The sequence below is a fragment of the Scyliorhinus canicula genome, chromosome 11 (assembly GCF_902713615.1).
Source record: "Scyliorhinus canicula chromosome 11, sScyCan1.1, whole genome shotgun sequence".
In the NCBI taxonomy this organism is placed as follows: domain Eukaryota; kingdom Metazoa; phylum Chordata; class Chondrichthyes; order Carcharhiniformes; family Scyliorhinidae; genus Scyliorhinus; species Scyliorhinus canicula.
This window is the reverse complement of record NC_052156.1, coordinates 108,194,398-108,219,351: the sequence shown is the minus strand read 5'-3', so window position 1 is coordinate 108,219,351 and position 24,954 is coordinate 108,194,398. Positions and strand designations below refer to the sequence as shown.

Here is a 24,954-nt window from a genome sequence, read left to right as displayed (position 1 = left end):
ACATCAGATGATATACACACTGAGGCTAAACTAGCCAATGTAATCCAGCATCTGGTTAGAAGTGCACACAAGGCTGTACACATAACACGCACACACAACACACAGACCCAACTATCCACTCCTACTGAGAAGCTTTACCCTGCACAAAAGGCTACAGTATACAGCCCGCCCAAAATAAAAAGGCCCTTTTATTGTTGGATTCTACAGGTCAGTTGATTAGATTTTTTTTCTGGAGAGAATTCCATGAGGAAATTCCCTTTAAAGCCAAAATGATTAACTGGGCTATTCTGGGAAGTCGAACAGACAATGCTTCAATAGTCTCTGTAACCCATGTCCATGCTGGCACTGAGTACGCTAAAAAAAAAAAATTTTTTAATCCAGACTTTTTGCCTTGCAGCTGGGCAACATTAAGGGTCTTTGAGAGCACAGGGCCAACACCGCAGCGCATTGCCTCGGCTAACTTGTGGCAATAACCAGACAAGACTTCCAGTTTCCATCTTGCTCGGCAGCAGTCATCACTTGTATACCCGCTGCCCCCATGTTTATCAGGAAAATATTTATTATGTCAAAGTCAAAACATTCCTTTCCCTTTCGTTTGTGCTCCATGAAGTCAAGCCAGCCATTACAAAGTGTATGAGTGAAATCTTTTCCAATTACGGGGAAGAGATTCGACAGACATTTGACTATTCTTGGTCAGTGGGGCTACGGTTACTGCTGCCAGTGGAGATAAAAGCGTTCATTGTCCATCGACAACATTCTCCGGGAAAACTGAAATGTCCAAAAAAAACGTAAATGCACACCCGTGTTCGCATATACACATGCGGACACACAAACATGCACTCAAATGTACATACACGCATGCACAAGAAAACACACACATCAGCCCAGACAGTTTTTTGCATTTAACCTTCCTACCCAATAAATATACAATTGTTTAAAAACGGACTATTTAATAGTCCCGCTCCCGGTCAAATCTGTCCGTGCACCCGTGGAACAAATCTGTTTGTTTCACAACTGAGAGATTATTAATATTAGCAAATTGCATTCTCTCCTTGTGCCGGTCAAATGTATTACTGGACAGAAAGTGCAGCCAAAGTTGATCTGCACCCAGTCGAACCGATGAAAGTGATGACAGTGTTAAACTGAAACATTTAACACACAAGAAGCTACCAGTGTCTTATTGTTTACAGAAAATACTGTGGCTGAAACTCAGTTTGCCTTTGCGTTTGGACGGCCAACTCTGATGTATTGTATTTAAATTCCACCGCGGGAGGAACAGGAACTAGACAGACCAGGATAAATCCTGCCTGCTTCTCGCTATACTAACGGAGGAGGAGGTGGTGTACCCCCCAACCGGTGCAGGTAGGAGGAAGTGAAGACAATAGCTGCATGAAGTTTACCCAGCTGTTCCCGTGAGCCGTTTGCCTTTGGGACTGACGGAGTGGAGCTTTGAAAGAATTTTTTTTAAAAACGAAGTCGCACTATTTTGGATGGCGAACGAAACAAGCGAAAAAATAATCGTTGCATTTGGCAACAAAATGCGCGTGCACGGCGTCCGAGGCGAATCCCAGTTTCTTAACAAACCGGGTCCCTGTACCGCACAGCGCTGAAATTGACCAAGCCTCTCCATGCATCGGGAGGTGGGTGCGCAACTGGCAAGGGAATGGTTAAGGCCACCTAGGCAGCCTGTCAAAGGATGGCACCAGTGGGGCTCTAAGCCGGTGGCTGACAGGTTGTGAGGGAACCGGTGGCACAATCAGCTGTTGCCCTGAAATTGAACCACGTTCACATTTCAGGTAACCCTCCGCTCGACTCAACTCCGTGGGTTCGTCGAGTCTTAAAGGAAAACATTCACGCGCCGGATGAAGTAGGAAATTACTTTAAAAGTGAAAGTTTACCAGATTCAAAACTAATCCCACTGTAAAGATCTCAGCCTGACTGAACGAAGGCACAATGGGGGGGGGGGGGGGGGGGAACTTAATTCAAAACGTCGAGTCCTTGTTATATAATAAAGACGACAAGGTGTTCAAATCCATAGTATATTATTTCATTAAGAGCTTTTCAGGAGAAGGGATTTGGGAGTAAAACTGGTGGCTTTGTGCAGCAAGGTCACGACCTTTGACAGCGCTCAAACTCTTGCCTTTCATCTTTCTATTCCCTCCAGATCCTAACTTACAGAGAAACTGCACCCAGTAAAGCCAGGCAGACAGAATTCAGCATTGTTACAGAGGCCACGTTTTTTTCCTAAACAAAACAGATTTGAACTGAACCAAGGAAACAAAAATGTATTGTTCTTCACAGATGGAAGCGAGGGTTGCCAAGGTAACCAGATTAATCTCCTTTTTCTACTCCTTCCTCTCTTGTAATGTGGTAATCTGTGTGTTCCTTTCAAAAAAAAAGCGAGGCTCAAAGCCCTTGCTCTAGCTGGGTTCCTAATTAGCTGCAATTTACAATGAAGACAACATGATGAGATAATAGAAATTTGCAAAATAATGACATACCTCAGCAAAATATTCCTCCTCCTGAGATCCATTTTTTGTACCAAAAAAAACAATAAAGAGGGCCCTTCTGAAGCGGAGCTTGCAAATGGTGGTCTATTATGTGACACAGAAGTTTATTGTTCGGCTCCTGTCCCTCCAATCAACAGCCTATTGTTTGACATCTTAAATAAAAATGACTCAAATACAGGAGGACATAATGATCTCCATTCTGCTTATGGTGTACAGAGTAGTCAGAAATGTATCAGCGCCGAACCCTGCACTCCTGATGGAGCAGTTCAAGCCCCCCTCCTGCCCCCCCCCCCCCCCCAAAAAAGGTAATTTTCAATACAAGTGAAGGTGGGCAATGGCATTGTCTTGGGCCTAATTGCCCTGCTTCCATTGAATGGGGCTTGGAGCACTTTGTAATTAAGGGCCAAGCTAAGCAGGATTGCTGATGAAATATGATGCACCGCATTTGTTTTCACCTGGTTAGCGCAAATTAACCAGCCTTCCGAGTGTTAGACAACACTTTTCTCTTTTATCACATCAAACAGCACCACTGGGAATGGTAAAAGAGCTTGTGGCGGGTGTGTGTGTGGGGGAGGGCGGGGGTGTGTGTGTGGGGAGGGCGTGTGTGTGTGTGGGGAGGGGGGGGGAGGGCTGTGGAGGAAACATTCCTCGTTCCCCCCTCCACCCCACCACATCTAATAAACGACAGAGGCCTCAAAATGTACTGACCTCTAAAGCCATCAGAAGCAATGGACTGAATTGCTGTCCTTGATCAGGCTGTGCCACAGCCTAGAATTAACATGTTCACTCACAGCCTTATTAAAAGAGAGAGAGAAGGAGAGGGGGGGGGGGGGGGGGGGGGGGGGGGGGGGGGGGGGGGGGGGGGGGGAGAAACAATTAAGTGGAACCTTGGACTAATCTCATCCTGCCCATTTAGCCTTTCCCTCCTGTGATGAGCAAGGAAGGCTCCAACATCAGCATGCTATCATTTCTGCTTTAATTAAAAACGACACAAACAGTCGGGGCTGTGAATTTAGAGATTGTAACTGCGCATTACCCTGATTTAATTCGATGCCTCATGCTTGGATTAATAACTGTAACAAAGAACAAAGGGAAATTGTTATGTGAATTGCAACCTCTCAGGCCAGGCAAAGGTCAAATCAAAGGATTTGAATTTCATCCGGACTCACTTAATCAATTCCTCAGAAGGAGGACCATATGTACGTTTTGAAAGCTACCCATTGTAGCATGGTGATGAAACCTGGAAGACTGCACAGTGTTAATTTCTAACAGATTCTACCTTACTTCAAGTAGAAACTTAATTAGTGCAGATGACTAACGGATAATGGAAGATATTCCCCGCAGATTTGCAAGCAAAAAAAAATGTTTTTAAATAATGATGTGAAAATGATTTCTCTATCCAAAATGTTTGCATAGTTTTAGAGCTTGCGGTCGTAGTTCAAACTGTCAGGGGAGATTGGTGTGCTGGGATGGGTTGAAACACCTCACAACATTTAAGGAGCATTCAGGTGAATGCTTGAGATGCCACAGCATACAAGGCCACGACCAAGTACTGGAACATGGGGTTCCAATAGATAGGTGTTTGATCGCCGCCACAGACACGATGGGCCGAAGGGGTCTCTTTCAGAGCTGTAAAGACTCTTTGACAAGAAGGGAAAGTTTTTGCTTTGGGAAATGGCACAAGCACTTGTCGATGCAAACATCCATCATCCTCGGTGTTGTCAACATTTGACTGGGGAATTCCACAGCTTTAGGTCTAGTCACCTGAACTAATTGCCTCCGACTACAAATGGCTCGGCTACCCAGGATGCTAGGAAGAGTCACATGGACTCGAAATGTTAACTCTTGTCTCTCTCTCCTTAGGCGCTGCCTGACCCACTGAGTTTTTCCAATATTTGCTCCCCCACTACGCCACACCGACCCTCCCCCACCGATCCACCCTCTCACAAACCCCCTATCACATCCCCTCCGTACCTGCCTACTACACCCCTACAACCTCCCACAGCCCCCACCTTGCACACCCCTTCCCCCTCCCACACCACCTCCCACATCCCTCCACCCGCCCCCACACCCCTCCACCCTCCCACACCCACCTCCCAAAGCCCTGCAGCCTCCCACAACTCTTCCACACCCCACAACCTCTCTACCCACCACAACCCCTCCACCTCCCACAAACCCTCCACTTCCGGACACCCAACTCCAGCCTTACCCACCCCTCCACCTTCCCACACCATCCACCCTCCACAACCCCTCCACCCTCCCACCCTTCCGCATCCCTCACCCTTCCCCCACCTCTTGTACCCTTCCCCATCCCTCCCACACCGCCTTCACCCACCCTCCCACACACTTCCCCACCCCATCCCACACCCTTCCCCACCCCTCCCACACCTTCCCCACCCCTTCACCCTTCCCCACCCCTCCATCCTTCCCCACCCCTCCACCCTTCCCCACTCCTCCACCTTGCCCATCCCCTCCACCATCCCACACCCCTCAGCCTCCCACACCCTCCACCCTCCCACACCCCGCCACCCTCCCACACCCCTCCACCCTCGCACAACCCCTTCACCCTCGCACAACCCTTACACTCTTCACACCTCCTCCACCCTCGCACAACCCCTCCACCCTCGCACAACCCCTCCACCCTCGCACAACCCCTCCACCCTCCCACATCCCTCCACAACCTCTCTGTCCTCCACACCCCCTCCCACACCCCTCCCCCACCATCCCCCAACCCCCACCCCCCCCCCCCCCAACATCCCCTCCACCTCCCACCCCCCCTTCCACACCCCTTCCCACATCCCTCCACCCCACCCCCCCACCCTCCACCCCTCCCACACCCCCTCCACCTCCCACACCCCCACCCCCACCCCTCCACCTCCAACCCCCTCCACCTCCCACACCCCCTCCACCTGCCCACACCCCCTCCCGCACATACTCTCGACACTCCCGCAACCCTCCTCACCTCCTACAGACCCTGCCCACCTCCCACACCCCCCTCCCGAGACCCCTCCTCCCCACCTCCCCCCTTCCTCCTCCACCTCCCGCACCCCCCCCCCACATCCTACATCCCCTCCACCTCCCACATCGCCCTCCACCTGCCACACCCCCTCCACCTCCCACACCCCCCGCACTTCCTACACCCCCTCCACCTCCCACACCCCCTCCACCTCCCACATCCCGTCCACCTCCCACACCCCCTCCACCTCCCACATCCTCTGCACACCTCCCACACCCCCTCCACCTCCCACATCCCCTCCACCTCCCACATCCCGTCCACCTCCCACACCCCCTCCACCTCCCACATCCTCTGCACCTCCCACACCCCCTTCCCCTCCCACACCCCCTCCACCTCCCACACCCCCTCCACCTCCCGCACCCCCTCCACATCCTACATCCTCTCCACCTCCCACATCCCCTCCACCTCCCACACCCCCTGCACCTCCCACATCCTCTGCACCTCCCACACCCCCTCCCACATCCCCTCCACCTCCCACATCCCTTCCACCTCCCACACCCCCTCCACCTCCCCACACCCCCTCCAACTCCCACACCCCTCCACCTCCCACATCCTCTGCACCTCCCACACCCCCTCCACCTCTCATACCCCCACCACCTCCCACATCCCCTCCACCTCCCACACCCCCTCCACCTCCCATACCCCCGCCACCTCCCACATCCCCTGCACCCCCACACCCCCTCCCGCCCCCCCCCACGCCCCCTCCCGCACCCCCTCCACCTCCCACATCCCCTGCATCTCCCTCACCCCCTCCCGCATCCCCCCCACCTCCCACATCCCCTCCCGCACCCCCTCCACCTGCCACATCCCCTCCCGCACCCCCTCCACCTCCCACACCCCCCCCCCCCCCCCCACCCCCTCCACCTCCCACATCCCCTCCCGCACCCCCTCCACCTCCCACATCCCCTCCACCTCCCACATCCCCTCCCGCATCCCCCCCACCTCACACACCCCCTTCCCCCCCGCACCCCCTCCACCTCCCACATCCCCTGCACCCTGGCACAGCTAGCCTCTTGACTGCCTCAAACGTTCTGCAAAGCAGAGGCAAAAAGGTGGCTAATCACAATTTCATATTGCTGAAGATTGAGTCACATTTTAATTTTTAATTTGATCTGTTTCGTTGTCTCGGGGGATGACATAATTACTATTTAAAATGTAGATTAATTAACATTATCTATCTTCTTCCCTGTGTTTAATGGGTCCGGGCTGATATATATATAAATATATGTTTCTTTTTTTTTGATCTTCATCCACGCAACTGCAAATGAAAAGTAAGATTTGAAAATGATTGCGGGCTAATGGGAGCTGGAGGTTCAGCGATGGGAGTGCAGACATCCTTCGAAATCGGCAGCCCCACAGCCAATCTTTTAAAACAATATCAGCCAAACAAAGGCAGATTATTACCTACACTCTACTCAATTCATCCTTTCTGGGCACATCTGGCCAGCACGTGTGGGAAGCGCTAATGAAGAGTTTCCTGACTGAACTGGGTTTCCGACTGATGTTCAGGCTTGTCCCATGCAGCCTCCGAAAACAAATACTCCCTTTTATTTCGCGGTACAATTCCCACCAGTTCGTAAAATGCAGCCTCCCCCCCCCCCCCCCCCCCCCCCCCTACCCCTACCCCATACCTCCCCACAACCAACATGTTTATTTATTGAACTTGTTGCTGGGGGGCGGGTCTTTCTGCAATAGAATTCCCCTACTGAAAGAGATGGGAGAAAATATTCAGCAGCAGTGAGGTAGCGTGCATGTTTTTAAACATTTAGCACAATAACTGGTCCCCTCCTCCCCGCCAAAAAAAAGTGAATACAATTGGTAGCATTGGCATCCGATGAATTTGGTTTGGTTTGCATGCATTAAATAAAGTAAGGCTTAAATAGATACTTATCAGTTGGCCGATTGGTATATATGCGCCAAGTATTATGAGATACCATCAAATGTTAAGCATGATCAAATTAAGTCACTACAGAATGAATAATAGCGCTCCGAACTAAACAAAGAGGTCAAGTTAATTCAAGTTGATGTGATCTAAATTGACTAGAGAATGATGCAGAATCCTGCCTCTCGCGGTTGCAAATTAATTTTATTTTGTTTTACATATTCGAGGAAGCAAGTCATGATTTCCCACTTAACAGCTGTACATTAAACACACGTCTACACTTAACTTTGCAATTGCGACGTAACGGGAGGAGCGCAGTGTGCTCTCTGAAAAAAACAGCCACGAATGTGTGATAAAGTTTCATCACCCGCCACTCAATCCATTGTCCCCTTCAACCACATTTCCAGGAATGACACGGGTTTGAACCTCAGAATTTTATAATCATTGAAGGAACTATGGACTATTCAAACCCAAATTGCTTTGTAATTTAGGATGTGTCTGAATTAAAAAGCAGTGCGTGAATAGTATTTCAAATCAATTACAAAAAGACTGACTTTCCTCACAAAGTCAATTGTGTGGGCCTTGCACTTTACAAGAAGCTAGAGTCACTTAAGAGTAATTATACCAACTTGGCACACCAATCATCACCTCATGGGTTTATGGTGACTGCTAACTTTCATCCGCAGAGAGCAGTGAGGCACAGACCACAGTTCGAATTGCAAATTGCTTTACAACGGAGCTGAAGAATGCTACTGTGCTTGGCAATCCATTCCCATTCTGCAGTTAGAAGCCCCTAGTGCTGTGGTTCAGTGGTAACACTCTTTCCTCTGAATCAGAAACTTGTGACTTCAAGTCTCTCTTCCATGCCACCCCCCCCCCCCCCCACCAGAGATGTGAGCATAAAATATATGATGACACCACAGTACTAAGTGAGGCCCTGATTTTCAACTGAAATGTTAAACTGAGGCCATGTCAGTTCTTGTAAAAGACTCCAAGGTTTAATGGAGAGCAAGTTCTCCTCCTTGAGCAGGCCATCATCAACCTACTCCATTGATAGAGATTATCTGTTCATATGTCTTATTGCTCTTTGTGGGGCCCTGCTGTGCACAAATTGCTTGATGTATTTCCTACATTACAACAGTAACATCACCTCACAAGTACTCCATTCGCTGTAAAGAGCTTTGTGACAGCCCAAAATTGTGAAAGGTGTTAAAAAATGAAATTCTTCCTTTTCTTGTTGCTTTTTTTTTGCACGCTAGATTGGATTGGATGCAAATTCAGAATGCTCGCTACTGAATGGGCAGTGATCTAGCTCAGGCTGATCCAGCTCGGGTTGATCTTGTTCAGACTCATCAAGCTCATGCCGGTCTATCCCGGAGGGGCATACCCTCCCGATCAAGGTATGCGTCTGATGGCATCAGATTACAGTCCACTGCTCATTCAAAAGAGCAAAAAGAAAAAGGAATTTGAATCAGGCTATTAGTGGCCGACTAGACTTTGGTTAGCTCAGTTGGCTAGATGGCTTGAGCGTGAAGCCGAATGAGACCAATGACATGGGCTCACTTCCTGTATTGGTTGCAGTGGTTGATGGCGGTCTGTCTCCTTGCCTTGCCCCATGCTTGTGGAGTAGCGTGCTTCAGGCTAAATATAACCAGTTGTCTCTCTCTCTCACAGAGAGAGATTCCTGTGGTCCCAAGTGGACTACAGCTAATTACTTATTACTTGAGGTCACAAGCTACTGTACTGAGATATTCAGGGGCACATTAACAAAACAGAGGGAGGATTATGCAATCCTGAAGACATGACATTAACATTATCAGCCTTTATTTGTAAGTTAAATCATCTACCGGTGTGTAATTTTGTTGAAATGTATAGGCTGAAATGGAAAGTAGCAAGAGGACTTCGGGACTGGTGAGGGAGATTAGGAAATATGATACAATCTCAGTTCGGTGCCAATTTTAAACATGTGCCAGGTTGGGGCAAGTTTTTAACAGCAGAAGTATGACACGACTAGGACAGTTACACTATTTTAAGTTTTAAACTTGCAACAGCAGGAAAATCAGAACAACCCAGAATCCGCAACTGCAGTGTGAATGGGACTTGGAGAGACAGTGTCAAACAGGCAGAATCTATCACCCAAACAGCAAGTCCGCTGGAAATGTTTTGAGTGGGCTTTAATGAAAAGTTTGTTCCCGTTAACTCCAGACCACATTTGTTTTCAGGAAAAGAGTGAGATTGCAGAGACTGGAAACTTTGGATATGAAATGTACTGTGGTATGATTTTGTAAATTTATGTGCTGACAGGACAAGTTGTGATGGTGATGTATCCGTAAAGGACAAACGGTATTTGCATTCATCAGTACGGGTAGAGTAAAGAGTGCAGTGACTGCCCAGACAAGACTTTAAATAGGATATAGTGGAACACTAAACAAACACGCTGAAACACCAAATCTGTTGTTCTTTTGTCCCAGTCAACTAACGCCTTCTAATCCTGTCATACAAACCTTCCTGTGGCATCCAAAGGACCTAATCAATGTCGTCACACAAGACAAATTCTTTAGCTGTTATCAAATGGTTACATAAACTACACGTGGTGCCCAATTTACCTGTCCAAGGAAGGTTTGATTGTGATCTATAAATGCCAATAGCTTTTAAGTGTCAGTGACTAGATTGTGCTATTGTTGTTCAATTAGCCAATTCTATAAATCTTGGATTATGCTAATCCTGTGTGTTTTGGTCAAATTGCAAACATGGGTAGAGGCTTCAAGTAGAGGCAGGAAAAGGGGCCCTAGCTCCATCCCCAAATAAAAAGCGACTGCACAACGAGAACAAAGGTATAAACTTGACATATAACTATACTGTACAATGCATTTTGTTTACACATGTACGGTGATTTTAAATATAATCATTCATTTTAGTTTATTTCCTTCATTTAATTGGGCACTCATGAAAGGAGTTATTACTAAGATGTCCATTATGTCTGGCACTCCATCTGTTACTAGTTTCAAATGCTTTAAGTAAACAATTTGCTTGAAAGCTTACCTTATGAAAGCTGACTCAAGGCACAATGCTGCTATTGATCTGGAGAGTACTCAGTTAATTTCTAACAATTACAATTAAGTTTTATGTCAAACAACAGCATGCAGAATATCAATAGCTGTTGGACAGCTGACTAATGGCTGGAGGACACATGTGGGGCTGCAGTCAAGAGGTACAGAGGATCCAGTGAGATAGAACAAGAGGGCCAGTAAACAAAACAGAAGCTATATAAAAGAATATCAATCTAACAAACAGATCATTGGAACAAATGAAAGAGGTCAAGAAACAGCGACAGCTAAAAAGGCGAATATGCAGGGTAAAATACAAAACTCTGTGCCGCAGGAAGAAATATCTGCTCTGTAGCCTGGCATTTGCACGTCAACATGAGAGGCTGGCAAAGTGCACTAACGTCAGTGAGTGCAAATTGCATAATCTGAACATGCACAGACGAAAGCGGCAGTAGACTGAGAAAAGGCCATGTAACCTATTCAGCTTACCCTGTCACTTAGGTTCACAGAAAGGAGCCAGCTCTTCAGTGATTGGATCCTGCACACACACAGCATTTAAAAAAAATAATTTACAGGATGGAGGCGTTGCTGGCTGGGCCAACATTGATTGCCCATCCCTAGTTGCCCTTGAGAAGGTGGTGGTGAGCTGCCTTCTTGAACTTCTGAATTTCCTGGGGCGTAGGTACACCCGCAATGCTGTTAGGGAGGGGAGTTCCAAGTTTTTGAGTTCAGAGACAGTGAAGATGAGGGAGTCAGCATGGAAACCATGAGGAAATATCCCTTGTTCAGATGTGAATAAAAGTACATCAGGAGGAGGTAGTGTAACTTTGCTGGTAACTTAGGGAACCACCTGTTAGGATTTGATGTTATTAATTCGAAGGGATGGTGCCAAAGTGCACTCTTCTCAACTTCAGTTTTACACACACCAAAGTTGTACACAACTGTGTGTCTTTTCAGCCACTTATCAGTCACCAGGCATAATCTCTCCTTTCCAAGGCAATGGCATGGTGGCACAATGGTTAGCGCTGCTGCCTCCCAGCGCCGAGGACTCGGGTTCAATGTTGGCCTCGGGTCACTGTCCATGTGGAGTTTGCACATTCTCCCCGTGTTTGCATGGGTCTCACCCCCACAACCCAAAGATGTGTAGGGTAGGTGAATTGGCCACGCTAAATTGCCCCTTAATTGGTTAAAAAAAAGAATTGGGTACTTTTAAAAAAACATAAATTTAGAGTACACAATTCATTTTTTCCAATTAAGGAGCAATTTAACATGGGCAATCCACCTAGCCTGCATATTTTTGGGTTGTGGGGGCGAAACCCACACAAACACGGGGAGAATTTGCAAACTCCACACGGACAGTGACCCAGGGCCGGGATCAAACCTGGGACCTCGGCGCCATGAGGCTGCAGTGCTAACCCACTGCACCACCGTGCTGCCCTAAGAATTGGGTACTTTAAATTTGTTTTAAAAAGTGGGGTTGGAGGGTGGGCCTAGGTAGGGTGCTCTTTCAGAGGGTCGGTGCAGACCCGATGCGCCAAATGGCCTCCTTCTGCACTGTAGGAATTCTATGACTCACGCTGGGCTTTGACCCCTTGGAGGAAAATAACTCTTCAATATTTCACGAAGTGGTATGTCATCACTGTTCAACCCAGATTTATTCATCATGACCTGCATCGTATTTATTTAGCAACTTGACTACGCCTATTTGACAACCAAATCCAATGATGTTCTCATCTGATATTCAAAGACATGCATCTTGAGAAGAAAATTGAATAGTAATCAAGAACCCTGGTCAGTTTCACATCCCTGACCCAGTAACTCTGAACCCAACTGCAATTACCCCACGTCACCCTGGTTGATATCAGATGTGCACCAATGAATAAGCTAGGGACTCTTATCATCTACACAGCCCAGTACCATACCATATTGAATCAACCAGTGAAACTCCAAGGTTTTCAGTCAGTCATTAAACCGTTTCTGCTGCTCCCAGTATGAGCCTTGTTGCTGCTAATACCAACATGTTTTAGACTTTATACTAACTGTATTAGGAATGATGAAGTACCTATAAAACACCTACGGGGATGCTAGTGGTAATGTTACTTGACTAGTGATCCAGAGGCCCAAGCTAATGTCCTGGGGGATGTGGTTTCGAATCCCACTGGTGGAGTATAAATTCAATTTATAAATCTGCAATATAAAGCTACTCTCAGTCCCGGGCCCATCTGGTTCACTATGTGCCCTTTATAGGAGGAAATCTGCTATCCTCACCTGCTTTGGCCTATAATTGACTCTCAATACATCATCATCATGGCCTAGCAAGCCATTTTGTTCAAGGAGAACTAGGGAAGGGCAACAAATATTGGCCTCACCAATGACATCAACGTACTGTGAAGGAATAGAAAAAATGCCACAGACAATGGGTCACATTTTACAGACAGCAAAGACAGACAGTGGGCACACTTTCCCACAGATTTTCTGTGGACTTTTTGCATCGCAACCTGCAGAAATTAGAGAGTCAAAAAGGCACAGTACTACCTACATAGGATTAGAGACTTGTCTAAACAGATTGAAGAATCCTTAGTGAGCCACGCAGAGTCTAAACCTGGAACTATGAGTGAGACTATTTAATTCAATATAAAATCACTTATGGAACTTAAGAGGAAAATAAAAATGAGATCAAGGAAAAAGAGATGTAAGAGTCAGAAAGAAAACATTTACATTTTTAAATTTTTTAACGTCTCTAATACACATGTTCTGAAGAAATGAGACCATGTCTTCAAAATAAAATTTCAAGAGCAGCACGGTGGCACAGTGGTTAACATTGCTGCCTCATGGTGCCGAGGTCCCAGGTCAAATCCCGGCTCTGGGTCACTGTCCGTGTGGAGTTTGCACATTCTCCCTGTGTTTGCATGGGTTTCGCCCCCACAACCCAAAGATGTGCAGGGTCGGTGGATTGGCCACGTTAAACTTCTCCTTAATTGGAAAAACTGAATTGGGTACACTAAATTTATTTATAAAATAAAATTTCAGCGCTGGAGCAGTTGCTTGGCAGTAATTAAGGTTAATCACACTGTTAAAACTCACTTACACATGAGTGGACAAGTGTTAACTTTGCTGGCATGTTAATGGGTATCCAGTTTGTAAGTACCTTTAATACATTTGATCATTGAGTCTCTTGGTGAGAAACCATCATAGCAAAGCTTTAACTGCATATGTGTAGATGTCAGTAGCTTCCATCCAATTTGCTCCTTAATACCGGGAATACTGATTACCTTTCCATTACTTTTACTGCAAAATCTGGACCCATAATAGGAACGTAGGAATTAGGAGCAGAAGTAGGCAGTTCAGCCCTTTGAGCCTGCTCCGCCATTCAATCAGATCATGGCTGATCTCAAATCCAGCTCCCTATCCCTTTAACCAGTTTTTAAAATCAGAAATATATCTATCTCCTTCTTGAAACCATTTAATTATTCAGACTCCATCGCTCTATGGGGCAGCGAGTTCCACAAATTCACCACTCTCTGCGAGAAGTAGTTCCTCCTCATCTCAGTTCTAAATCTACCACCTCTCAACCTATATCTGTGATTATATAATGCCAGTCCTTAAAATACCTTGATTATTCAATAGCTTCTAATTGCAAATCCCTCATGGGCGGCATGGTGGTGCAGTGGTTAGCACTGCTGGCTCTTGGTGAGAAACTGGCGCTAAGGACCTTGGTTTGATCCCAGCCCCGGGTCACTGTCTGTGTGGAATTTGTATATCCTCCCTGTGTCAGCTTGGGTTTCACCCTCACACTCAAAGATGTGCAAGTTAGGTGGATTGGCCACACTAAATTGCCCCATTAATTGGAAAAAAAAAGAATTGGTACTCTAAATTTAAAAAATATATATAATTGCAAACTCCTCTTCCCTTCTGATTCGAGAGAATAAAACCTCTGAATATTTGTCCTACTGTTGCTTATTGTGGTTGTAAACACATGCGTCTTATTTGGAGTTCTTTAGTCCTTATTATATAATAAATGACCCCCTTGCCACTCATGGCAAATTATTTTTAGACCTTCCAAAGTTTTCCAATGGCTCTGAGGCTCTTCATGCAGCTGTACCTCTTGGTCAGTTCATTATGGGTCAATCCAACCCTGCCTTCAGTAGATATTGGAAAAATCTTCATCCTTACCTTGCCAGCGCAAAGCAGGATTTCTGAGTACATTGTTCTTATTGCCAAAGCCTTATACATTAAGTCATGTTTATAAAACAGGGAGGGTCAGTCTACTTTGTTAGGTTATGCGACTAACAGAAATTCAATGATCTGCATAGTCAAGTATTCTGTACCTTAATCTCTTCTGAGAGACCACAGGTTTAAACAAACATAGAAACACGAGTACAGTATTCGATCGCAGCTCAGCCCCATTTTTATACCTTTTCTCCATATCTCTATATCTGCTTACCTAGCATAGTTTTGTGAATCTCAGTCATCGAAGAGAAACCATTCCATGATCCAGTGTGTTTAATGAACTGTGTACAAACTCACCCATTGTCCAAACTTGACCATTGGCAATGTGAACATATACACTTATGTGAGTCTTGTTTGTTTATTCATTAATGGGATGTGGGTGTCGCTGGCTAGGCCAGCATTTGTTGCCCATCCTTAATTGCCCTTGAGGAGGTGAGCTGTCTTCTTGAACCGCTGCAGTCCATGTGGTGTAAGTACACCCACAGTGCTTTTAGGGAGGGAGCTCCAGAGTTCTGATGCAGCGACAGTAAAGGACCGATGATGCAGTTCCAATCATTTCCTGTTGTATCTAATCAGCAATAATGGCATAAATGTTAGAACTAAATTCAAGCTTATGATATTTGATGATCCTCCACAAAATGTTGAGAGCAATGGGGAAAGAGGCTGATGCAAAAAGGTTACAGAAGACGTTCAGTCAGTTATGTAGCTGGGATGATACTTGATAAATTAAATTCAACACAGATGAAGATATGAACAGACGCACATATGAATTAATAATAATAATAATCATTGTCACAAGTAGGCTTATATTACCACTCCAATGAAGTTACTGTGAAAAGCCCCTTGTCGCCACATTCCGGTACACAGAGGGAGAATTCAGATAATCTCATTCACCTAACAAGTACATCTTTCTGGACTTGTGGGAGGAAACCAGAGCACCTGGAGGAAACCCACACAGACACGGGGAGAACATATGGACTCCACACATACAGTGACCCAAGCCGGGAATCGAACTTCGGACCCTGGAGCTGTGAAGCAACAGAGCTACCCACTGTGCTACCGTGCCGCCCATTAGTAGCAGAATTAGGCCACTCAGCCCCTCCTGCCTGCATTGCCATTCAATAAGATCATGGCTGATCTGATTGTAACTTCAACCCCACATTCCTGCCTAGCCCAATAACTATTCATCCCCTTGTTGATACAGCACTGTACATTGGATGGAAAATCGGCTGTGGATGGCACAGACAAAGAGAGCACTGTGGGAATTTGTGAGTGCTGAGCAGAGTTGTCTCAAATATTCCTTAGCTGTACATAGCCTGTTTGTCCCATGCACTGCGGGTGACCACCCAGCTTAGAGGGAACATAGGCTCCAAGTCTTTGATTTTCCATCTATAGCAACAGTTTCCTGTGGTGAGCTCTCCAGTTCCCTCCTGGGGGAAACTCCATTTCCCATTGAATAGAATTGAAGCAATGGAGATAGAAACTGGAAGTGACTTGCCACCTTCAACATCTGGGAAGCATGGACAAAGTTTAGTGGTGATAAATACATGCCCCCTGGCTCTCAGTACATATTGGAACATTGTGGGCATCAAAGAGAAAGGATGGTTCCCAGAAAAGAAAGAACTTGTGTTGCACAGGAAACCCACAGGTCACTTCATAGTCAATTTTAAAGTGCAGTTACTGGCATAACATAGGGAAATGCGATAGTTGAAATGCATATAGCAAGATCCCACAAATCCCACAAACAGGATTGGGTTGAATTATTTTAAAAATAAATTTAGAGTACCAAATTATTTATTTTTTCCAAATTAAGGGGCAATTTAGCGTGGCCAATCCAACTAGCCTGCACAACTTTGGGTTGTGGGGGTGAGACCTATGCCAACACGGGGAGAATGTGCAAACTCCACATGAACAGTGACCCAAGGCCGGGATTGAACCCGGGTCCTCCTCGGCACCGTGAGGCAGCAGTGCTAACCACTGTGCCACCGTGCCGTCATGAATGGGTTAAATAATGGATGAAACACTTTTAGTGTTGCTGGATGATAGTGAAATCTCCCCCCCCCCCCCCACCCCCCCCCCCCCCCCCCCCCCCCCCCGGAACATTTATTGTGAATAGTACCTGAGAGGGAGGACAGAGTCTCAGTTCTAATGTCTCATCTGAAAAATGGTAACTACACTACTACAGCACTCACTCAGTACTGCATTGAGATGGGCAGCACGGTGGCACAGTGGTTAGTACATGCTAAAATTGCCCCTTAAGTGAAAAAAAGAATTGAGTACTCTAAATTTTTTTTTAAATTACGGCACTGAGGTACTGAAGTGTCAGCCAAGATTAGTTACTCCAGTCCACGATGTGGGAATTGAACTCACAACCATCTCATCCAAACATGCTGGAACTGAACTAAGTTTGCAAAAGAGCCATATCCCAGTCACAAACTCTGGAAAGGCATGTTCGGTTAGTCAGTCTCACGTGAACGAGCAGCATTGTGGCCCAATTAGTCACGACCCCCTCGTTGCCGAACCCACTCCCCCCCCCACACCGAGGTTAGGGTAGGGAAAATTGGGAAGGGCTCCAACTCCCGGCTTACACCTGCTCTTAATTCATCTGTTCATATCACTATGTTGCGATCACGCATGAATGGACATTGGCTACGGAGAGATTATACTTGGCTGCCCTGTCCCTCATTGTTGGATAGTCTGCTGGTGCTTGCTGTCAGCAGGTTAACAATGAACTTCTTACAATAACGAACACAGGAATTTCACCCAACCATTTTAGCCCATTTTTTTACAGCAAAAAACAGAGTAATTTCCATCCATTACATATAATGTTTAGAGCAAATTTGCCACGCGGGTGGTTGAAGCAAAAGCATTAGTAATGTTCAAAATGATGCTGTTTGCTCGATGGAACAGTAGGGATGCTCGAGGAATATGCTTTGACATGCAAAATGGCCTTTTCCCATCTTCTGGCTTTTCTTAAATAAAAGTAATAATATTTGCATTTATGCAGTACCTCATCACGTCAAAACAACTCAAAGCTCTCCAAACAATGAATTACTTTTAAATTGGCAGGTCCGCTGTTAAGCAAAATGTGGCACCATTTGAAGGAGCAATATCACACAAACATTCAGGAGGTGAAAAACCTTCGGAATACAGGAACAGGAGTAGGTCATTTAGCCCACTCAGCCTGTCCCATCATTCAATTAAAGCAAGGTTGATCAGTAATTCCTGCATTTTTAATGTCACTTGCTGAAAGGACAATTTCAGCAAGAATATTGGGAAGACTCTGCTCTTTCAAGGACATGGCATCCATTTGAACAAACTAGATTGAATAGGCAGGACATTGGTTTTAAATTTCACCTCCATGATGGATCGGAACACCTCTAGTTTTGCAAGGGCCTTTTGGTCTATATTAAATGGGTTGGGTCTTTGTTTGCAGCTTAAACTCACAGGCACGCGAGAGAGGCAGGAATGTTACTCAATGGATCGAGCAGCTTTTAACATGCTAGGGCAGTACGGTGGCTCAGTGGTTAGCCCTGCTGTCCCACCGCGCCAAGGTCCCAGGTTCGATCCCGGCACTGGGTCACTGTCCATGTGGAGTTTGCACATTCTCCCCATGTTTGCGTGGGTTTCGCCCCCACAACACATAGATGTGCAGGCTAGGTGGATTGGACACGCTAAATTGCCCATTCATTGTAAAAAATGAATTGGGTACTCTAAATGTTTTTTAAAAGCTTTTAACATACTAAAGAGACTAGAAAAAAGGAAGCACGGTGGCACAGTAGTTAGCACTGTTGCTTCACAGCAACAGGGTTCTGGGTTCGATTCCGGCCTTGGTTGACTGTGGACTTTGCCCGTTCTTCCTGTGTCTGTGTGGGTTTTCTCCAGGTACTCCGGCTTGCTCCCACAGTCCAAAGATGTGCAGGTTAGATGCATTGGCCATGGTAAATTACCCCTTAGTCTCCAAAATATGTGCAGGTTAGGTGAGGGAGAGGAGCTAGGTAGGGTGCTCTGTTGGGGGGTTGTGCAGACTCGATGGGCCAAATGGCCTCCTTCTGCACTGTAGAGATTCTGTGAACAAATGATTGCATGAACAGGAGAACCAATGCCTGTGCTTGAGGTGAAGGTGAAGGGGTAGAAGGGTGGGGTGATGGTAGGCATAACATCATAACTTCAAAAGGTGAGCAGGTTCAGTGGATTGGCCATGCTAAATTGCCCTTAGTGTTTAAAAAGGTTGGGTGGGGTTACGGGGATAGGGTAGAGGTGTGGGCTTTGTGCTCTGTCCAAGGGGCGGTGCAGGCTCGCTGGGCCAAATGGCCTCCTTCTTCATTGTAAATTCTATGATTCTATGAAAACAAACCTACGGCAACAATTTTCAAGGTGTGAGTGGTCAAACGATGGAACAGGTTTCATACAGAGATGGTGGGAACAGTTTATATTGATTGATTCAAAAGTAAATTATGTAGATTTCTTTGCATTAGTGGCACAGTAGCACAGTGGTTAGCACTGCTGCCTCACGGCACCGAAGACGCGGGGTGGATCCCGGCCCTGGGTCACTGTTCATATGGAGTTTGCACATTCTCCTCGTGTCTACGTGGGTCTCACCCCCACAACCCAAAGATGTGCAGGTAGGTGGATTGACCACGCAAAATTGCCCCTTAATTTAAAAAAAAGAATTGGGCACTATAAATTTATAAAAACAAATATAGATTTATTTGATAAAGTAACCTTTTGCGATAGAACATATGGGTAATTTGACATATGATATGTGATACGTGTAGCAGGTGCCATTGGATCTATGACTTCAAATGATTTCCACCAATGGGGTTTTCTTCATCTCATGCCTGGGTCAGTTATAGATTAATTGGTAGATATTGTTGCTGTGATTAGTCAACAACTTCATTCTCAACGTATCATGCAAGTAGCAGGGTGTTAGAACGTGAGCTAAATGCACCTTGGTCTTCTATCATCTACCAGTTCCTAACCATTGTTTAATTTTTTTCCCAATTAAGGGGCAATTTAGCGTGGCCAATCCACCTACCCTGCACATCTTTGGGTTGCAGGGATGAGACCCACACAGACACGGGGAGAATGTGCAAATTCCACATGTACAGTGACCTAGGGTTGGGATTGAACCCGGGTCCTCGGCGCTGTGAAGCAACAGTGCTAACCACCATGCCATTCCTCCCCCCCCCCTCCCTAGTTGCTAACCTAACAAATCTAATAGCTTCTCCCTGAAAGAGGTGCTCTTAACTTGGTGTTTGAAGTGTGGATCTCACATAGCCATCGACTAACTCTACTTAGAATTGCAGACTTGCATTAAAAGAAAGGCCTGCTTTTACCAGGACATTCTGAACGACCCATGGCTCAGTTTGCACCACCCTCTCCTGTGAATCACATGCCTGTGGGTTTGCCTCCGAGTCCAGAGACCTGAACACAAAGTATCGCCTGATATCTCAGTGCAGTATTGAGGGAATACTGCATTGTCAGTGGTGCTGTCTTCACAATGGGAAACTGTTGTCCTATCTGTCCTCATTGATGCTGGGAATAAATGAAGAAGAGCTAAGAGATTTCCCTGGTGGCCTAACCAACACTAATCTCTTAACCAACATTGACGAACAATACCACAACAGATTTATGGCTGTTTATCTCATTGTTGTCTGTGGGATATTGCTGTTTGCAAATTGCCTTTTGGGTTCCTTACATTGAAACAGTTATTGAGCTGTACGGGTATTTTACGAAGTGCAAAGCATTTTGGGCATGCATGCAAGTTAGCTCCTTCTTTCCACTCTATCTGTTTCAAGCTGGTTGGGTGAGGCCTGCACCTCAGCAACTCGTGGTTCTCATGTCCCACTGGCACCTCTATAAAAAGCTCCTCTAGTGTTTACAGACAGTGTCAAAGTGGGAACAGCCCCACAAAAATACGTGTACTAATTATCAGACAGACCTGTCATTCGCGACTGCATTGTTTCCTCCACGATATGCTTCAGAATACACTGAGGTTTTTTTTATCACTGACTCATTTCTAATCAGTATCTATAATAATTATTGTTTTTAGATAAGTGCATCTACTCCTTTCGACTGTCTGGAGTTAAAACAGTCAAAATGAAACAGAACAGAAAGAGATGTGATTGACAGTTCTGTCACCTGAACCGTCCCCCTAACCTTGATTGAAACTTTCTGGGTGACATCTGTTACATTGCAAACCAAGTGTTTGCAATTTTCTCCTCTCAAAAAAAGGTAAAGTAATCCCTGACACCATTGTAATGATTAAGTGGGAGCCATAGAATGGCCATTTGCATACAGAATAATCAGCTCTGAACAAGCACATTGTAACATAAATGCACACTTGCCAACCTTTTCATTATAAAAATAAGTAGGAGTATTTCTGCCACTCTAAAAGGTCTGCATATACAGTACATGACATCTATGCATCTAGAGCCCTATTTCCAGAGGTCTTAAAGAGACAGAATTGCACTAAGGAAGAACTGGCATTTATACAGCATATTTCACATCCTCAGGTGTACCACTTTATAGCCAAAGTAAGTTATTTTGAGTGTAGCCATCATTATAAAGAAATAGCTAATTTGCTCTCTCATTGCCCTTTAAATAGTAACATAGGATCCTTGAAAATCCAATCTCAGGATGTAGGTATTGTTGGCACGACCAACATTTATTGTCAGTCCCTTGAAAAGCCGATGGCCGTGCCTTATTCAATGTCGCCGTTTGATACAACTGAGTGGCTCACCAAGTCATTGAAGAGGGCAATTAAGAGTCAACTACATTGGTATGGGCTGGAGTCACATACCGTGTGGGCCAGATGAGATGAGGACAGCAAGTTTCCTTCCCTAGAGGATGTCAGTTGAACCAGTGGGTTTTACACAACAAACCAAAAGCTTTCTTCCAGAAAGTTATTTTATTTCCAGATTCTGGCAACTTGGTTTAAAAATCTTTGGCCTTATTTTCAAGTCTCGCCGTTGTCTTATGAACAAATTAAATTGAAGGACAGCTAAAAACCAGCTGGTCCATCAAGCCTACAGCACACAACTGTGACACCTTACCCCTCTTTGTTTAAGAAATCTTTTTCAACATTGACTCTCAGTATGTGTCTCCCCTGCCCCCATCCCCACTCTCCACTACCTTTACACCTCTGGTCCAATCGCCATCCAACCAGTGCTCTGATCAACAATGAAACCTTACGGCAGCAGTGTGGCACAGTGGGCTAGCCCTGCTGCCTCACGGCGCTGAGGTCCCAGGTTTGACCTCAACTCTGGGTCACTGTCTGTGTGGAGTTTGCACATTCTCCCCGTGTTTACATGGGTTTCACCCCCACAACCCAAAGATACGCAAGGTAGGTGGATTGAACACGCTAAATTGCCCCTTAATTGGAGAAAAAAATGAATTGGGCACACTAAATTTATAAAACAAAACAATGAAAGCCTTCAACCAATTTGTGATGGAATTCACTCTGTAGGTCTCATCATAGGAATATAGAATTTACAGTGCAGAAGGAGGCCATTCAGCCCATCGCGTCTGCACCAGCCTTGGAAAGAGCACCCTACTTAAGCCCACACCTCCACTTTATCCCCATAACCCAGTAAACCTAGCTAATATTTTTGGACACTAAGGGCAATTTAGCATGGCGAATCCACCTAACCTGGATATCTTTGGACTGTGGGAGGAAACCGGAGCACGCAGAGGAAACCCACGCAGGTGACACAAAGGTTGGTGGAATTGCGGATAGCGATGAGGACTGTCAGAGCACACAGCAGGATTTAGATTGTTTTGAGACTTGGGTTGAGAGATGGCAGATGGAGTTTAATCCGGACAAATGTGAGGTAATGCATTTTGGAAGGTCTCATACAGGTAGGGAATATACAGTGAATGGTAGAACCCTCAAGAGTATTGACAGTCAGAGAGATCTAGGTGTACAGGTCCACAGGTCACTGAAAGGGGCAACACAGATGGAGAAGGTAGTCAAGAAGGCATACGGCATGCTTGCCTTCATTGGCCGGGGCATTGAATATAAGAATTGGCAAGTCATGTTGCAGCTGTATAGAACAGCACGGGTAGCACGGTAGCATGGTGGTTAGCATAAATGCTTCACAGCTCCAGGGTCCCAGGTTCGATTTCCGGCTTGGGTCACTGTCTGTGTGGAGTCTGCACGTCCTCCCCATGCGTGCGTGGGTTTCCTCCGGGTGCTCCGGTTTCCTCCCACAGTCCAAAGATGTGCGGGTTAGGTGGATTGGCCATGCTAAATTGCCCGTAGTGTCCTAAAAAGTAAGGTTAAGGGGGGGGGTTGTTGGGTTATGGGTATAGGGTGGATACGTGGGTTTGAGTAGGATGACCATGGCTCGGGGAGGACAACATCGAGGGCCGAAGGGCCTGTTCTGTGCTGTACTGTTCTATGTTCTAACCTACGTTCGGCCACACTTGGAGTATAGTGTTCAATTCTGGTCACCACACTACCAGAAGGATGTGGAGGCTTTAGAGAGGGTGCAGAAGAGATTTACCAGGATGTTGCCTGGTATGGAGCTCATGAGCTATGAGGAGCGGTTGAATAAACTTGGTTTGTTCTCACTGGAATGACGGAGGTTGAGGGGCGACCTGATAGGGGTCTACAAAATTATGAGGGGCATAGAGTGGATAGTCAGAGGCTTTTTCCCAGGGTAGAGGGGTCAATTACTAGGGGGCATAGCTTTAAGGTGCAAGGGGCAAGGTTTAGAGGAGATATACGAGGCAAGTTTTTTACACAGAGGGTAGTGGTAATCTGGAACTCGCTGCCGGAGGAGGTGGTGGAAGCAGGGACGATAGTGATGTTTAAGGGGCATCTTGACAAATACATGAATAGGATGGGAATAGAGGGATATGGACCCTGGAAGTGGAGAAGATTTTAGTTAAGACGGGCAGCATGGTTGGCACAGGCTTGGAGGGCCGAAGGGCCTGTCCTTGTGCTGTACTTTTCTTTGTTCTTTGTTTTAACGTGCAGACTCCGCACAGACAGTGATCCAAGCCGGGAATCGAGCATTGCACCCTGGAGCTGTGAAGCAACAATGCTGACCACTGTGCTACCGTGCCGCCTTACACAAGCCTGAGTCTCTCCCCAACTTTGAAAGCTTCCTCAAGATTTTGGCTTTTTTGGCAATTTCACCCAGTCCTTTCCTCTTCCTGTTTGAGTCGTCCAAAATGTTGTTACTTGGAACATGCACTTAAATAATAATTATTGTGTACAAAACTATCAGAAGAGCTGGCTCGCCTCTATCTGCTACTGTTACCGTGTTGAGTTAGGAGGTTTTCTTTCTTAATTTTCTTTTCTCCAAGGCTTCTCCTCTTCCCTAGTCCCTTTCTTGACGGCGCTGACTCCTTGCTGGGATGCAGTTGCTACCCTATCCTCGCCTCCAAAGAAATCCCTTACCAGGGACAGTCAATTAGCTGGTTGTTCTGACAAGATGAGACATTGTGTCCCGCACACTGCCGAAAAGTGGTCGCCCTTGCTTTTGGGCTGGTTGCTGGGTCCTCGGCTGTGAAGACTAAATCCTGCCCACTGTTCAAATTCTGGAGGAAAGGAAGCATGGGAGTGAGCTCCTATTGGCCAAAACATCAAATTTGAAGCACAGTGTCTTCCAACTCCAACATTTTTTTTCATTGATATAATATATAATGTTGAAAAATATCCCAAAAAGCAACGCAGGAGCATAGTCAGGCTGAAGGCGACACCGAACCAAATAAGGAGACATTAGGAGAAGTGACTGAAGTTTTAAGGAGAATCTTAATGAAGGAGAGGGCAGCTAAAAGCGAGGGAAATTTACAGCTTAGGGCCCAGATGACCGGCAGTGGGCAGATGATGGACGTTAGGGTGCACAGGAGGTCAGAATTGAGGAACGCCGTGTTCTTGGTGAATTGTAAGACTGGAAGAATTTACTGCAAAAGGGTGGATTGTGTCCATGAAGGGATTTGAAACACATGGATGAGAAATTTAAAATTTCAACTTCATTTACAGACTCCATTAAGAACTGTTGCATGCAAGGCCCGCCACCAGAGCAGTTAACACCAGGCATCTACTACGAGTGGGACTTGACGGCCCCTCCAACTGGTGGGATTTTCCAGGCTCGCTAAAGTCAAAGGACTTTTCAACGCATTTTCCGGTCTTGCTCCCCTGCAACGGGGCGGTAAAAACATAAATCAAACCCTGTCTACCTGCTCTGTGTTTGAGGTGGATTGTTTAAAATCCCAATGTAGTATTCAAGGAGAACTTAGATTAACTGGTCATTC

The 24,954-nt window shown here is 46.1% G+C and overlaps 1 protein-coding gene and 1 long non-coding RNA gene across 7 annotated transcripts in view; one reads left to right on the top strand and one right to left on the bottom strand.

Moving 5' to 3' along the window:
* The window catches only part of sox5 (SRY-box transcription factor 5), a 471,378-nt gene that overhangs the window by 350,247 nt on the left and 96,177 nt on the right, over window positions 1-24,954 (bottom strand). Inside the window, exon 1 of one of the 6 annotated variants that reach the window (XM_038811027.1) lies at window positions 10,451-10,468. The exons of 4 other annotated variants lie outside the window; for them this stretch is intronic. The gene's annotated coding sequence lies outside the window, so the exon portion shown is untranslated. Of the gene's footprint in view, window positions 1-2,501; window positions 2,525-10,450; window positions 10,469-24,954 lie in introns of those variants that run through there. One more of the 6 variants, XM_038811030.1, reaches the window with a different exon arrangement.
* On the top strand, window positions 1,126-24,919 carry LOC119973270. Its single transcript, XR_005462265.1, has 3 exons — window positions 1,126-1,362; window positions 2,165-2,322; window positions 24,683-24,919. It is a non-coding gene; the product is annotated as an uncharacterized LOC119973270 (long non-coding RNA).